This window comes from Tiliqua scincoides, chromosome 6 (genome assembly GCF_035046505.1).
Source record: "Tiliqua scincoides isolate rTilSci1 chromosome 6, rTilSci1.hap2, whole genome shotgun sequence".
Classification (NCBI taxonomy): domain Eukaryota; kingdom Metazoa; phylum Chordata; class Lepidosauria; order Squamata; family Scincidae; genus Tiliqua; species Tiliqua scincoides.
Genome location: NC_089826.1, coordinates 55,337,314 through 55,355,806, shown reverse-complemented (window position 1 = coordinate 55,355,806; position 18,493 = coordinate 55,337,314).

Here is an 18,493-nt window from a genome sequence, read left to right as displayed (position 1 = left end):
AACATGCTCATTTGTTATTTTAAGTTTGGATAACTTAATAGGAAATAAAGAATAGGTAACAGAACATGTCTTGTATAATGGAAGAAAATATGAATCTATTAATCAGTCTTTGTCACAGTGACAGTAGTTAAGTTGTAACTTGCACTTACAGGAAACTCTGAGATTGTGTGCTGTAAATATTCAGTGATGCATTGCAACCTAGGGCAGTATTGAAAATGTATTTGTTGAAGCACTTGTGTTTAATTATACATTTTCTTAAAAATTTAAAGTATTACTTCAGCTCAACTACCCGGGAAAGTACATCAGACCTTAAGCCTCAGGCTTGATAAATTATATTTGCTTAGCTATTTTTTGAAGGAATTACAACCCAGTCCTATTGTGTGCACACCATATCCAAACCCCCGTCCTGGGCCTGATCCACCTGTACCAATCAATATGAACCTGTGCCAGTGACATTGCTGGCTCAGGTCTTACTGGAGCTGCTGGGGATTACCCCAGGGCAAGGAGACATTCCCTTAACTCAAGGAGACCTCTAGCAGCCAAAGATCATCCTCCGGATATAGCAGAAGCCACACCAGCACTGCTGCATCGCCACGCAGGGATTTAGGTAGGATTGGGATGTTAGTTTCATTTTGACAGCAATTGACGCTGTGTTTAATGAATGAGCAACTTGAGGTCACAGTCTTATATTTCTGCCAGTACTAATCTTGAATATGGTGCTATCCAAAATCAGAAGGTAACTTCTTCCAAATATTAATGTAGTGTCGTCCTTAGGGCTCATATGTCTTCGTCTTCATGCACCTTCAAGAGGTAGATGGATGGTATTATTTATGTCACTCTAATGTGTTCTCTGGAGATACCCAGTACATATGATCTGTGGGATAGGTTTATACCTTCAGTGTATATTGATATGTACATATTAGTATGCACATATCTCACTTTTGATACATATCATATCAACTGTGGAAGAGATAGATGTGATTCATAAACCCCTTTCTCAACCTCTAAGACTCTAGAATGTCCTAGGGTGCAAACCTAGCCCCTTATGTCAGTGCTTTCTAGCACTGACATAAGGGCAATGAAGCTCTGAGGTAAGGGAACAAACATTGCCTTACTTTGAGGAGGCCTCTGTGAGTGATACCCAACTGCAGGATGCAGCACATGTCTCATTGGTACTGCTATGCCAGAGCTGGAAAGCACTGACATAAAGGGTTAGGATTGCACCCCTAGTCTTATAACTGACCATTGCTGTTTGCTGTGTAATCCCCATGAGTATCTTTCTTCTGGAATTCTGTAACAGGTGCAAAATCCAACAAACAAATCTGTGATCTCTGAGTTTTTGATGGATTTCCCCTCCCCCCACACATGTTAATTCTTGTGGCATGTACAAATGAGTCATCACACATCAAACACCACAGGCAAAACTTTGAGATAACCTCACACATTGCCTGAACACAATGCTTTTTATCTGAGTCTGTTTACATGTTTGTTCAGCTGCAAATTGCAGATGATGACATCCATTGATGTATATATATGAGGCAATTGGCCATTGGCCCTCAATCTTTGATACTAGTAGATGGGTAGCTGGTGATTCTAATTAACTGGGCATACTGATCAGGAGCATTATTAGCAGATTTTGCAGGACACACGCTTTGCATTGCTTATTGTTGTGATTCATGTGTTGAAAAGATGTCATTGTGATAGTTGGGCAATGAACACCAGAGAGTGCAGATTCTTTCTGGATATAACAGCAGTGAAGAAATCTTCACTGGCCACTATAATTGTGTCTGCAAAGTGTCATCAAACTGAGTATTCTGGATGGTGTGCAATGTTGATTGAGTCGTCATCTGGTTGCAGTGACAAACCTTTTTGCTGCTTTAGACCAAGGGTCTCCAAACCCCGGCCCAGGGGCCAGATGCGGCCCACGGTGAGCCTCTGTCCAGCCCATGGCCAGCCTCTGATCTCCTGAGTGCCTCTGGCCCAGTTTAACCAAACACAACCAGAGTTGTGCTTGTGCGGTGGGGAGATGGGCGTCCATTTAAGTGTGTGCTTTTTTTCTTGGGCTGTTTTGGTGCTTGGAGAAATCTTGACATTTGAACCCATTCATTTTTTCACTCATCTAATTTCCATCTCTAATGTATTTATTTAAATTTTATATTTAATTTTTTTTCTGGCCCTCAACACCTTGCCAGGTATTTGATGCAGCCCTTCAACCGAAAAGTTTAGAGACCCCTGCTTTAGACCAAAAAGCATGCAACTCTGTTCAAACCCAGGATGGAACTATCAATTTAAACAACTTTCAGAATTCAAGATGCTGGTGATTGAATCTTATCATGTTGTATAGGTCATAGTCTTATTAATTGTCATTCACAGATACAGATGGGTTTGGGGCTTTTCAAATGATCTGTGTCAGTTAAGACTGGTGTAGAAGATGTGAACCTTTAACTGGCTGGGATAGTTAGTAGTGAAATAGAAGATGAGATGTCAAAAGCTTCAAATTTGTGGTGATTTAGAAAATCTAACCTCAGTTCATCTTTCAACGTCTTATCACATAGCATCTATCTTTCCCTTTTACAGTGAGAAAACTTTATATTAAGTGGCCTTTCTGCAGCTTGTCATGGACTTCAATCCCCATAAGTCTTTTGGACCCCTGCCAACCTTGCTTTCAGCCTCAACAGGCTAATGAAACTACAAGTGGAAAGTGATAAATGATAGATCCTACTAAGCCTTATGCAAGTACTTGATATCATTGATCATGAGCTATTGGTGATTTATCCACAGGGCCTGACAAATGTTTGTATGATCGTTCTAGAGTAGATCTAATTGTTTCTTGTGTGAAGTTTCCCAATGTTCGTGGTGCATTGTTGCTTGTCGGGGCAAACCCAAGAGGGGGGGCCATGGGTGTGTGGCCCCCAAACGGTTGAGCCAGAGGGAAAGGGTACCCTCTGGGATGGGGAGTGAAGTTGGGCACCAGGGGAACACCCACTGGATAGGGCATTGGCATGAGATAGTGCTTGGCCAGGAGCTCAGTTCTACTCACCTGAAAGAAGCGGCTCCATAGTTGAAATGGGTGCCCAGGTCTACCCATCCAGCAAATCTTGGCCAGGGAGATGAAATTTCAACTGGGAGCCCAGGTCTATCCAACTGGTTGACCTGGACTCTGGAGTTCAGGTAGTGCTTATGCCCCCCCCAACGTAAACACTGGATCCGTCCCTACTTGTCATCTCCTTGAAATCTTCCCTGTGACATGTGGAGTTTGGTTCATCTGAAGCCTCAGTTCTTGTCTAATACCTAACCTTGTAGAGTGTGAGAGCCCAGTCCCGAGCTCACTCCAAAAGCAATGAGTTTCGCAAACATGCCGTAAAGCATGGCCCTCAGCGCTGGTCCAGCAGTGGTGCTGGAGCTCTCCTCCTCTGTATCAAGAGCCATAGAATCCCAAGGGCTGCCACAGAATCAAGTAGCCCCATTGCAGGGCTGCTTACCTTACCTGGGGGAATGGGACAGAACTGCCCTTCCCCCAAGGAGCTGCTGGCGGCTGCCCAGCTGAGCTCAGGATGCCACAGCAGCCATTTTTGACGCCGTGGCAGCCCCAAGCTCCGGGCAACATAGGATTGGGCTGTGAGTTTGCTGAATCGAGATAAGACTAAGATGATGGTTGGCCAGTGTAATGGCTTAGCAAGGATGAAGATAATAGGGAAGCTGCATCATTGATAAGGTTAAGGATCCCTTTGCAGGCGTCTTGGAATTGCCCTTGCTGATGGTTTGGAAAACTGATTTTCCAGTTCTCATTTCAATAACTCTGTTAGTACATCAGGATACAACGGTGCATGCATGTATGCAAGAAGGGACTATCCCAAAAATCTGGAACTGTTCTAGAAACTTGCCAGACTTGTACTGATGAAACAGCACAGAATCTTTTCACATTCCACAAAGAGAGGAAATTAAAAATATAAAGCAGCCTTAGCCCTTTATTTTTTATCAGTTGAGTTCATTGTTATTATTGTGTTGCATTAATCATTTAACCATTGCTTTTCTAATTAGTATAAATGTAAGGAGCATGCATCACCTTCCTGAAGTTTCTGCTTATGCGAGGCAGAAAAGCCAAGCACCGTTTATCATAAAGGAAAGCAATTAATCATCAATTAATGTTTTCAAACATTTTAATTCGATTCAGATTTTTTTTTTTTTGGAATTTGTTTTTAAACCTCTTTTATTTCCATTTGCCAACAAGCATTAGAGGATTTATATTCTTCATGACTTCTGTTCTATACATTTTTTACCCTCTCTCTTTCCCGTCCCCACAATGTCCCAGCAACTATCCCAGCAAAATATCACAAAGAAGGAACACAGAAGAGCTAGGGGTAAGACACCAGGGAAACTTCACGTAATAGACTATAGCTGTGACACGTCATGTAGGATTGTGAAGTCTTCTGTGAAAATAAGGCACTGACACAATGTTGTATGTTGGTCTATAATAAGATACTTCCATTTTGTGTTATAAAACTACAATGCTCTGGAATGTTCTAAGCTGTGAAGCTTTGAATGGAAAACTGCTCTTAAAATTGAATGAATGTGACTGATCCTGCTGGCCGTATAAACAACCACTCTCCGTTCCTCTCCTCCTCCCCCCACCAATGTAGCTGCACAAAAGTCTATTCTGTATCCAGCTGAGAGGCGGATTGGGAGGCTTCATGGGGGAATTATTAATTCTTGCCCCCGTAAGCCTCCCACTCTGCAATTGGTCTCCTCGAACCTGTACCAGCTCTTTAGCTGGCACAAATCTCAAAAGAAGAAAGGGATAGGAAAGTTGTTAAAAGAGGGAATGTTGGGTCTGCGACTGTAAATAAAGGATGATGATGATGTTAAAAGAGGAGTTAGGATCTGGTGCATGTCATTGCTACCAGATTCACCCCCCTCCTCTGCCTCCTGGCTCTGTTCTTCCCCCCCTTTCTCAATCCTCCCTGATCTGCTACTCAGCATTTGAAATAGCAGAGCAGGCAGTGGCCTTTCTGAAAAAGAAAACAAATTCTGCTCTGGAATTTCAAAATACAGAGTAGAAAAATGGAGTTGCAAGGAGAGAAAGATGGATGCTTTCTCTTTCTTTACTACCTACCAACCAGCACAGGTAGGTAGAAGAACAGGAAGAGGAGCAGATTCAGGGGAAAGACACAGGGCTGGGCCAAGTGGGATATATCAGTCTAGGCCATCTCACATACATAACAACAGCCCCACTGGATCAGGCCATAGGCCCATCTAGTCCAGCTTCCTGTATCTCACAGTGGCCCACCAAATACCCCAGGGAGCACATAAGACAACAAGAGACCTGCATCCTGGTGCCCTCCCTTGCATCTGACATAGCCCATTTCTAAAATCAGGAGGTTCCACATACACATCATGGCTTGTAACCGATAATGGATTTTTCCTACAGAAACTTGTCCAATCCCCTTTTAAAGGCATCTAGGCCAGATGCTGTCACCACATCCTGTGGCAAGGAGTTCCATGGACCAACCACATGCTGAGTAAAGAAATATTTTCTTTTGTCTGTCCTAACCCTCCCAACACTCAATTTTAGTGGATGTCCCCTGGTTCTGGTATTATGTGAGAGTGTAAAGAGCATCTCTCTATCCACTTTATCCTTCCCATGCATAATTTTGTATGTCTCAATCATGTCCCCCCTCAGGCGTCTTTTTTCTAGGCTGAAGAGGCCCAAACGCCGTAGCCTTTCCTCATAAGGAAGGTACCCCAGCCCAGTAATCATCTTAGTCGCTCTCTTTTGCACCTTTTCCATTTCCACTTTGTCCTTTTAGTCAGGGGCATGGATTAATGGTGCTGCCTCAAGCACAACTTTGTGTTAGATAAGGATTAAGCCATTTCTTCACAATGTTGCATATACGCAATAGCGATCAAATGTGTACACCTGTGGGTTGGGCAGAAATGAGTTCAGTTGCACCAGTTTTACGCTTCACTCTTGCACCAAAACCAATGAGAACTAGAAATGCTTCATTTTAGTGGGATCATTCTTCATGTTTCCTTCTGGATAAGGCTTCTGCCCAGAATCTGTATTCAGTGTCTATCTGTCATTACAGCAAGTACAGTAGAACATGCTTGTTAGATTTTATTTATTTATAACAGAATAAATGGAGGGCAACCTAGCCCACAGTGGATGGAAATACAGAGAAATGTATTCTATATAAACTCTCTACATTCTCTAAATGTAAACTACAGAGTACACAAGTAGTTTGGTGTCTTCATGCATCATAAATGAAATTAGATTGTGTTCTCAGCAGCATTTCTTCTACAGTTAGCATGATAAAGTGTGAGATCCTCATTCTGTGGTCAGACGTGTCCTGTGTTTTAATTATCATTCAGAAGGTGTTTTGCCTGCAAATTAATTCAGTGCTTGCTCTCTAGATAGAACAGGAAAGCAATCCTGTGCTTCATCCGTCTCTGAAAAAAGGTAGTAGAAGTGAATCTGAAGTGTATTTCAGAATCCTCCAAGACTAAAACACTGCACAAATACTTCACTCAAACATTAGCTGTTTTAGTGCATAATTGGTAATTGGAATGCTAAATCTAAAGCAATTTCAAAGCTGTTGAAGAATGGATGCACGCTAGGTATTCTTCCTGTCTCTGTAATGCTTGATTTTGAGTTTCAATGACAACAGGAAAATGGCTGAACAACAAAAGGATATGGAGGAGGAAGAATGGGAGAGAGACAGTGTTTTGAGATTTGTAAAATACAGACATCTAGTGGCCAAAAGTATGGAGCAAAAATTGAAGCTTGGATCTAGTGAATGATGTCATAATGGTTTACGTAATGGATTCAGCTGAAGTGAACTGCATTGACTCTGCACCTAGTATGCTGTTTTAAAAGTCAATTTCTGGTTTTACTAATATAAAAGATCTGTCGTTAAATTTATGCAGGTTCTATGAGAGACTTATTTCCACAATGAAGATTTTTGCATCATCATCATCATCATCATCATCATCATCATCATCATCATTATTATTATTATTATTATTATTATTAATAATAACAATAACAATAACAATAACAATAATAACAGTATTTATATACCGCTTTTCAACTAAAAGTTCACAAAGCGGTTTACAGAGAAAAATCAAATAACTAAATGGCTCCCTGTCCCAAAAGGGCTCACAATCTAAAAAGATGCAAAAGAATACCAGCAGACAGCCACTAGAAAAGACACTGCTGGGGTGAGGAGGGCCAGTTACTCTCCCTCTGCTAAAAAAAAAGAGCACCCACTTGAAAAAGTACCTCTTACCCAATCAGCAGGGGTTGCATTCATAGGTTGATTTCTAACACAAGGTCACTGAGCATGGCCTAAACTGATGAGCAAGGTCTGCTCCATCCACCTGCTTCCTTTCTTCTGAATTCCTAATTCAGATGATTAGTAATCAGCAACCATTTATTTTTCCTCTGTGCGCTGAAAAAGAACATAAAATTCAATACTTGCGTACAGTGTTTTCAATTATTTGCAGCCCAATCCTAACCAGTGTTGGTCCAGTGGGGTTACATGGCCCATGCTGTGTCCGGCACTGGGAAAGAGCAGGCTGGAGGGGGTAAGGAAGCATTGGTTCCTTGTTGAGTCCCAGCCTGCACAATGGGACTACTCAGATCTGTGCCACCTAAATTGCTGGCGCAACTCCAATAAGCCTCGTGTTGAGCTTCTAGGTCTTGCATTGCCATAAGTCAGACTTTTTTTTTTTTTGCTACTGGAATGCAAATTCTGGCAGTGCAACCCAATGACAGGATTGGGCCATCAGGTCGCTGTCACAACTCTCTAGGAGTAAGCTGCACTGAGGACAGCGGAACTTTATTCTGAGTAAATGTTCATAGGATTGAGCAGTTAGTGGCCAAATTAAAGGCAACGCCTCAGTTTCTCTGCACCTTTCCTATCATATTTGTGTGTGACCTTTGATTTAAATCAAAGTTTTATTTGTCTACAATGTGATAACTCCCCTGAGCATTAAGATGTTGCCATGAAATTGTATGTGCTGTATAAGAACATAAGAAGAGCCCCGCAGGATCAGGCCAAAGGCCCATCTAGTCCAGCTTCCTATATCTCACAGTGGCCCACCAAATGCCCCAGGGAGCACACAAGACAACAGACACAATCTGCTTCCCGGTGCCCTCCCCTGCATCTGGCAATCAGGCAGCCTGCCTCTAAAACCAAGAGCTTGCACATACCTACTATGTCTTGTAACCCATAATGAACTTTTCCTCCAGAAATTTGTCTAGTCCCCTCTTACAGGCATCCAAGCAAGATGCCATCACTACTTCCTGTGACAAAGAGTTCCACAGACTAATTACATGCTGGGTAAAGAAATATTTTATTTCTGGTCTGAGAACCAACCAGGTTTTTTAGAGGGGAGTAATGTCAGGTACAGTGCTGGACATCTGAGAGGAATTTTATCAGGGAGAACAAAGTTTCTTTGGGGCCCCTTTCTTTCTCCTCATAATTTCATAAAATCGTTGGATCATAACTTCTATGAATTAAGAAATATAAAATTGTGTAGGCTCACTCAAAATGTGAATGCTGGTCTTCACACAATATATGCAAACTTTTTCTGGGATCCCAGGAAGTTTCTGACTTCACTCCTTTGGTTCCCTGGCCCTTGTCTTGACTCCAGGCCCAAGTAGTATGTACCGTATGCAACTCTTCCCCTCATGGGCCCTGGTGAGGTAGGAAAATGTAAGATCTGAGGAAATGTTTAGGCCCCTTTCTTTGGCTCCTGGGCCCAGGCACAATTTACTCCCTGCACCCCCCATGGACCCTTGTACAGTTCTACTGTGACTATGTTCTACTGTAACTGAAATAATGGCATATTCTTTCCCTCACTCTGTTCCTTTTCTTTTCTCTATTGTCTCTCATGTGTCAGCATCTAGTTTGTTAGTCCTTGTGGTCCAGATATGTCCTTCCATTCTTTGTAAAGCACATAGGTGGAACACAGGTGGCACTATATAATAGGAAAAAAATTTGAAAGCTTGGGCACTAAGGATATATCCATAATGTCAAGTCAAGTCAACCTTTATTAGGCATAAATATATCCATAATGAACTTGCGTGTCCCAAGCATTCTAACTTCTCCAAGAATGTAGTTCTCAGTGACAGATTCCAGCTTCTGTGAAGGAAGCAAATACAGTGATGGCTTGCAAGACGAAATTAATTCGTTCCGCGAGTCGTTTTGTATTGCGAAAATTTCATCTTGCGAAGCACGATTTAAAACAAACAAAAACAAAAAAATGCAAAAAAATTCATCTTGCGAAGCACGGCCATAGAAAAATTCGTCTTGCGAGTCACCAAAAAAATCGCAAAACGCTTTCGTCTTGCGAGTTTTTCGTTGCGCGAGGCATTTGTCTTGCGAGGCATCACTGTATATAATTGAGAGAAAACACTCGTGGAAACTTAGAAACAGGAGATGTCATAAAGGAATGTTCAGGGTCAAGGAGCTGTGAAACTCAGGGGTAGGGCATGGAGCTCAGAGGTAGCACAGTTAATGTTAGTAGTGTAGGCTGTGGAATGCAGAATAGGAACTTGAGGGGAAAAATAGGTAAAGATTGAAGTAAAAAAAGAACAAAAAGGAAAGCACAGGCTAATGGGAAAGGGGACTGTGGAAAATGATGCCTAAAAATAAGACTCAGTCTAAAGGTCAGGCAATTATTTAAACACAAGAATGAGTCATGGGGAGAGGGTCAAGGTGGATTCCTGAGGTGTAATGGGAAAGACATTTCACAAGATGACAGAGTTTAAATGTAAACCAATTATGTGAATTATCTGCTCACTGTGAAGTGAATATATCATTTAGACTGGGTCTAAGGTTAGAAAGAGCTATATATTCTTGCCACAAAGGGGGTGCGGGGAGAGGAAGGAGTATCTCTAGTTAGGGATTGAACTGGATTCAATGACGGCAATGAAAGGAAGTAGGGCAGAGTAGCAATGGGCTTCAGGAGACTGAGGAGATAATGGGCAGGATGGCATATAGTTGAAGAAAGGGATATGTTACCAGATGTAGAACACATGTAATAGCATGCACACATGGGGGAACAAACACATATGAAAGGACCATATCTATAGGATAATGGCTCACCTTAATTGAGCTTGGCATTTAACAAGAACAAGATAGATGAAGACACAGGTGCAAACAAAGTTGTATTTGTTGCAGTGGTTCCCAACCTGGAGGTCGTGACGCCCTAGGGAAACTGGAACCAGTTGATTCCCCTTTAAGGGCAGTGGCTGCAGTGGCAATGGTGCCTCAGTGGTCGTCCCTCCACAATGACAAAGAGTTTTCTTAAAGTACCTGGAGGGGTAGCACCAGCCATTTGGATGTTGTGGGGGCCCCGCGATCCCTGCTGTGGACCTCCCTGCTGGTCAAAAGCCTTCTAGCTGTGATTGTGACACACTTCTGGGTTAGTACGGTTAGTACATAAGAAGAAGTCAAGAATAAAATGAAATGAACAAGCAGTGATGTAAAAGGCTACATCTCTCTAACTTACACACATTTTCATACTAATAAAACTCTATGTGGCAGTTACTAGTTAGAATAGGAGTGCCAGGGAAAGCCCAGCTTCTAAAAAAGAAAAGGAAACATTAACATGCAGTTACAAAATGGAGGATGAGAAAGAAGGTGGCTTGCTTATGGAGGGCCAGCTTGTACCTACCCCAGCCCACTGCTCAAGATGTGCACTTCTGTCAGCCTTATGGCTGGGCAGGCCTTGCTTAATGCAGCACAAACAGGTAATCTGCAAATGTGTGAAGGCACATGGAGAGAGAATTAATGGGAGGGGAGAGGCTATGGGCAGACTTCTTATGGGTTTCTGTCCATAGGCCAGCATGAGTTTCTGTTGAACCTAGGCAGCCCAGTCCAGTGCAAATTCCCCTGTGCCAATACAGCAGTGCCAGTGTGGCTCGTGCTGCATTCTGCGGGGGAATTTAGCAGGCAGAAAACCTCCTTGGGATAAGTGGACTTTCATCCCCTTGCCCTGGGAAAGCCCAGCTGCTGCTTTGGGTTTCCTTGGACCTGTGCCAGTGATATCACTGGTGCAAGTCCGAGTTGATTTGTGTTGTGTTGCATACAGAGTGTGCAAGCTCTGCTGCTCCTGCCCCCTCCAAGGCCTGATCCACCCTCCTCTGCTCCTGTGCCACTCTGTGGGGGACTTACCTCATCTGGCGCATGCTGCTCCTTGCACTGGTGCTGGCAGGAAGGCCTAGATGGTACACTATCACCATGTGATTTATGGCATGCTTGCAACAGTATGTGCCAAAGGAGCTCTAGTTCCACCGGCACGCCTTTCAGTTAGGACTGTGCCCTTAGACTCAATGTGGTCCAATCTTTTGAGGCATCAGTTTTAAAAATCTTTTATCAACAAAAAGGTCCATTGGAAATAAGCACCATAAATCAAGGATATTTACTGACAGTGTTTCTGAGGTTGTATGCCAGCTGGAGAGGCCAGAATGCATCAAATTGTACATGCATAAGGTCCTTTCATGCTAATACATGTGCAGATACTGAAGCAATAGCCAGCATACGAAATCTTGCTGCCTCAAACACTCCAAAAACACATAAGGGCCTAGAGGGACTGACCCATTGGTCCCTATGGGTGTCCAGATGCCTTCCTTTCTGTACCTGCTGCTGTAGCTGTTTTTCCATCATTCACACCAGGACTGGAGCTTGCCGATGAAATTCTTTTCTTCTTCTATTTTGCTATTTGTGTGACTGACTGAGGCACCTGACTAGATAGATAGTGATGTCATGGGTGCTATGATTAGAGACAGTCACCCCCTTCACACAGACACCCTGCCTACACACTTGTGGCTATTTGAAGAGGAATTTTTTTTTGCTGCCTTTCAGAAGAAGTCTATTTGCCAAAAAATAAAAAATAAATCTTGAATCTTGCAACCTCTCATGCTATGGAGCTCTGATGAAAAATAGCAATTCAAGCTGATTAAAGCATAAGTGATTAAAGAAACTATCCTTAAATCTGTTTTTGGATTGGGCACAGCACCTGGAAATGGGTTATTGAGCTGGTTCCGGTTGCCATTTCCGCTTGCTTTTTGCCCTCTCCCTGTTACAAGGATAGACACAAGCGCCTCCTTATTTGGGGGATACCCTTTCAGGTATTGCTTCCCCAGAGAAAGTGCTGGGCTGGAATTGCCTTCAGATGGGAACCAAAGTTTGCTTGACCAAAATTTGAGATTTGCAAGCCTCAACCAACATTCAAAAGGACAACTTTTATTCTCTGCAGTCTTCTCTCACTTTTATTTGCACAGAGAAGTTTCTGCAGCCAGAATTTGCTTGCAACTATCTTCTCTGTCGTTGCAGAACATTTGCATAACTTAGAAGTATCACATCCTTTAGGAATCAGGAGCCGAAAAGGCTGGTTTTTTCAGCCACAGTCCCTTTCTGTCTACATGTGGTGTCTTATCTTCTGTTAATCTGCTGCCAAGCTCCTGCAGATCGAGATATTCCACCCAAATCCTTTCTTAGAGCAGAGATATCTATCACTCCAATCTCCTAAACCAGGAGTCTCCAAACTTTTGGGGCAAAGGGCCGCATCAAATATCTGGTGTGATGTGGAGGACCGGAAAAAATTTTAAATATAAAATTTAAATAAATAAATTGGAGATAGAACTTAGATGAGTGAATAAATGAACAAACTGGCTCATTCATTCAACCTCTCTGGCCCTCAGAACACCCTCCAGACGCAATCAGAGCACAGTTCTGGTCATGTTCAATTTGAGTGGACCACAGGCTTTCAGGGGACAAGAGGTTGACTGTGGGCCAGTAAGAGGCTTACTGCGGGCCGCATCTGGCCCCTGGGCTGGGGTTTGGAGACCCCTGTCCTAAACCGATTATCTTTTCTTATGTGCAAAACAGTTTGCCTAGTAAAGGAAAACCGCAACTATGCTTGTGAAAATAGGAGTCAAACCAAGTTTCAATATTTTAATGAATACCTGATAGAAATTAACATTGGCAACAGATTTCCACAGGGTGGTGCTGTTGCAATGCTGACTCTAAATTCAGGGTTGCATACTGTTCATTGTCATTATTATTATTATTTCATATTATCTAATCCCTCCAAAGTGTCAGAAGCAAATTCCGTTGTTATTCTCCTTCAAGTATCCCAGTCTAAAAACCCTGTATCTCTCAGGAGCAATAAGCATGTGACACTTTCACTATAATGGTGTTTGCAGGCTGCAAAAAGCTTTGCTTCTTGATTTCTGCATGTTATGGTGCCGGCACAAGGCCTCTTAATATGATAAGCTGTGACAGCCCTAAATTTATGCTCTATGAAGTATCGCTCAGCTACATAAGTGATATGAGACTAGCAAAATGAAATCTTAATGCATAAGACTTCCACAAGCAAAATGATGTATGAACTGCATCGTAAACTGTAATTTTAGTCATCAAGATCCAGTACTAGCAGGAGAGGACACCATGCAGACAAGTTCACAGCACGTTGGAGGGAGGTGGCAGCCAATTTGGGGTGGAGGGTACCCCAAATATGCCACCCCCTGCCACCTGCTGCTGATGCATGCCATATCATTTGCTTCTTGGCTGGACCGGCCCTCAGGTGGCCTTAGGTAAGCCCCTCCCTCTCAGCCTCAGCCACAATATAAGGATAATATTCATTCATTTTCAAACTGCCTTTCACTCAGGTAACTGGGAATACCATCAAGTGGGGGGGGGGGGGAGAATCACACCAGATGATGCTACTAGTGGCCAGAATTGTGGAAACCATGGTATTTATGAATAATACCACATCATTCGATAAGTATACATTATTCGGTAGGTAATTTAATGCAGAATGTGGTGCAACAAACTGGGTTGAATTATTTAGAACATAAGAACAGCCCCACTGGATCAGGCCATAGGCCCATCTAGTCCAGCTTCCTGTATCTCACAGTGGCCCACCAAATGCCCCAGGGAGCACACCAGATAACAAGAGACCTGCATCCTGGTGCCCTCTCTTGCATTGGCATTCTGACATAGCCCATTTCTAATATCAGGAGGTTGCACATACACATCATGGCTTGTAACCCGTAACGGATGTTTCCTCTAGAAACTTGTCTAATCCCCTTTTAAAGGTATCCAGGCCACCACATCCTGTGGCAAGGAGTTCCACAGACCAATCACACGCTGAGTAAAGAAATATTTTCTTTTGTCTGTCCTAACTCTCCCAACACTCAATTTTAGTGGATGTCAGTTTTAGTGGATAGAACATTTGTGTTCTATCAAAAATTATAGCTAAATAATTAGAAAAAGAAAACATAACAGCCTTATGTTACAAAAAAGTGGATTTCCTTAACTCAAAACTGACCAATGAGGCTGATTGTTGCAAGAACCAATGAGGTGTTATTATGACATAGCATGGAACCAATAAGGTGCTAGCATGAGTCAGCTCTCATTTCCATGTATCAGAACTAATACTAGAACTCCTATTCAGTTGTACGAGTGTCATCAAGTTGGCCACTTGTTTTTTGTGGGTTACTGATTTGTTGGGTGACCTGTACTGTTATATACTGTAGCTAAGTAAATAAAGTAAATGTGAGTGACACCATGAGTTACTGGGTGACACCAGCCCTACAGATGCCACTGTTGGGAAGTTTGGCCATTGGTTTAGATGAATTTTAAAGTGAACCCCAGAACCTGGTGGAGGGATGGGACCATGGAGAGGGAGGCGTGGGGGGGGGGCTAATATTGGGCAGTGGTGAAGGAGTGTTTCCTACATTGGAAGGATGGAGATGAGTATGGGTGCAATGAGTGGAAGGATTACTGTTTAGGAGGTTATTAATTTAATTGTGAATTCTGGTGGAAATGAGACATGGGAATAAGAGGAGGGAGTTAGAATAACTCTGTGAAAGTCTATATAAAGTTTATTGGAGCTCCAATCACAAACTGGAAGTGAGCTCCAATCAGTGATCAGAACTCAGTGCTGCAGCGGGGAGGCTTGCAGAGGGAGCTGTGAGCCACCAGAACCCTCCGGGAGGCTTTATTACCCCCCATATGATTAAATGCCCCTGGGTCCCTGTGGTGCCTTGATTGCTGCAGCACTATCAGGGACCCATTCCTGGGCCCTTAAGGGGGAACTTAAGGGGGAATGGCCCATTTCCAGTTTCCCTAGTGAGTTGTGACCTAGCAGTTTGGGACCCAGCAGTTTGGGAACTGCTGTTCTAGATTGTAAAGTACTGTAGAGTGATATCTTTACGAGATTGGCTAGGCCAACCCTAATTGGCTAGGCTTTTAATTGTGTGCGTGCGTGCATTCGTGCGTGCTTGTGTATGTTTTGCATTGAACATTTGCCCTCTGTCAGACCTCAGGCAAAGTCAGCTTCCCTGAGGCTTCATGATCACCCATTTAAAACACAAAACTTGCATAACAAGATTTGATTCATTATGGCTGCGCATTTCAGTGTTCAGTGGCCACAAGATGTCATTGTAAGCCTGCTGCTATGAGCATCACCTATGATATTTCTCAGAATTCAGAATGAATGCCTTGACATCTCATATAACATGATTTGGAAAATACTAGGGTGCAATTCCAATAACCCTGCAGTCAGAGGAGAAAATCCCACGTATTTCAGTGGGATTTGGATTTGGACATGGATTGCATTCACATTATAAACTTCACATAGTGTATAAGTTGTGGTTGATAATATCAGTTGAATTGGAAAACATGCACATATACAAGCCAGGTCTTGTGCAAATGTCCAGAGAGGTTGCTGTGTTAGCAGAGCCTTGTGACACCTTGCCTTTATTATAATTTCATGCAATACTCATCCAGGAAAGCTTAGGATATAATAAATTTGCTAGTCATCAAGGTGCCACAAGTCTCTTCATAATCACTGTGCATATTCAATAAGCTTCATGGAGAATATCTGCATATCAGCAGCACCCAGAGGGGCTTATGCAGATTGTTTGGTCAATAAGATGCATAGCTTTCAAGTGCTTGGAAGGTGTTGGCCCACATGGTATTTCAGAAACTGACTAGTCAACTTTGAAGGCAGGCAGCAGTGCCAAACCTGGTGGGAGCAGAATGTTCTCTGTTTGGACATAGGTACCTTCTGATGTTTTGTAAGCTTCAAAAGCTTTACATGTTTTGTAAGCTTCGGTTGGAGCAACAGGGAATTTCTTGATTGCTCAAGAGGCCTGAGCCCCAATTTACATATGACTCATGACTGAATTTTCAATTATGTTGGTGAATGAAGCCAAGGTGGAAAGTGCTTCTTTTGTGATTCCTATCAGTTTTGTTTAACTCCAAGTCAGGAGGCCCCCAGGATATGGCCTTGTTTAAGAGTTTTAATTTGCTGACCAAGGAAGTTGTGGCTGGTCATGGGATTTTCCAAAAGGCGCATCTTCTCCTAAGCCAGCTGTGGGGGGGGGGGGGGGAGTTGCTCTTGGCTCCATACTCCTGGTTTGGCTGTGCAAAGCAATAAAACAATTGCATGAAATCTATTTTCTCCTATTAACAACATGAAAATAATTCCTATAACATTTAACATTGTATAGGCCTTTGTGCACAGTTAAGTGTCCACTGATGCTTCGCAACATGTCTGGGAAGCAAAGCATACTGGCAGGGTACTCCATCAAAGAGATTGTTTTGCAGGTTTTCAACTCTCTGAGACACTAACCAACACTTGGAGACATGCAGTATATAGTTTATACATCACCATGTTTGCTTATCTGTCAAGTATAGCTTAATTCTATACTTCCTGCCTCATTCTGGCTAATCTTGTGCTATAGAAAGTATGGAATTCTACTTCTAATCATAATGGCTGCAGTGTGGGGTTCTATTCAGAGAGTTAAGGGAGCAAAGAAAAGCACTCTATCAGAACTACCATCAATGAGAGAAAATCAGTTCTGGAGCTATGAGCAGAGCTATTCATATAATGGTTAAGGGCAGACTGGGAACGAAGACCATACAGTCATATAAATCATTAATATATTCCAAGAACTAAGGATTTCAAATCCTTAAGTATACAGTATGTATGTTGTTTATCTTAGGGTTTCTTATCCATATGGATCTTTATAACAGATGCCCATCCAGATGCTTCACTGGGCTTGAAGATGGGGCTCTTCTCCTTGTTGCTGTTTTCATTCCAATTTTCTGTTTCCCCCCCTCTTTATTACCATTTCACCCTTACTGATGTTCACTCCTTTTCATCCCACATTCCCTTGCACTCTTAACTTTCTACCCTCATTACTCAGTTTCCTCAATTCTTTTAAATTCCATATGTCCATGATAAGCTGCAGTGGTTTGAAATATTCCTGAGAAAACTATTTAATAATATTGTTGAGATGAACCCAAGAAATGAGTAACCATTTGGTCGTACATGGCAATAAATCTTGTGCTTGCATGCACCCAACATCAGGTGCAAACACCATTTGAGATCAGTCTAATTTGCACATCCATTTCTGTATACACCAATATGTGTCCAAACCTTTTTCCACAGTGACTTTTGGGATGAACATCCACAGCAGATTCAACTAAAATATTTCAGTAAAACTGACAGACTACAATCAATTGTTGTTAGATCTCCCGTATTGGACTCAAGTTCTGCTATTTGTGAATTTCATTGAAATCAATAATAGAGGGTCACACATCAGTCCTGTATTTGATGCATTGTTTTATATCCCTTCTCCCTTACCTTTTTTATCTTGTTGTTTCATTAATTACAGAGATGCAGCCAAATGTCTGTCAACAGTACCTAGACCATCTTACATACTCAAAATGCCACCTATGGAATTCTATAGGCACAATCCAGTCTGTCATGGTGCAGTGCCTGTGCGCAGATGAATCCCATACACTCTCAAAAGAACCCTGTTTTCTCCTTCTCCAACTATGCACACACAGGGTATGCCATGTACTATTGGAAGGTCACTCCCAATGGCTTCCCTACACCATGGCTTCCTCATGAGGAAGCTGCTTGAACCATTCACTAATGAGGCTATACTATATCTCCAAAACTAGACGTGATAGGGCAAAATGGATGCCATTTTGGCACCCCAAATTCATATCAAACCACCATAAAGTTTGGGAAAAACTTTTCTGACCCTCTGTTTTGTAGGCCTGTGTTATTAAGGAAGTATGCATATGCACAGCATTGCCACAGAATTCAGGGCACATGCTTGTTTGTATGAAAAAACTTGAACCGTGTAATGTAGCTCAGTATGAGTAAAAAACAACAACAACAAAAACTAGACTGCCTTGAGTTGATCTATGATGATTGCGGATACCACTTAGGAAATTCATTCAGAAGGTGCACACAGATGCCTACATTTCAACCTGCAATAAGTATGCCATTACACTCTCGGCTTCCATTTGGTTTGAAGCATAAATGGGTGACAAAATAATAGGTCGGGCCTTTGTTACGGATGTATTTCTACATAATATCAGCTCAGATGCAATATTTATTATAAAACCAGCCTGACCACATTTTTGATTTTGCACAGTGAAAATGTAAATGCTTT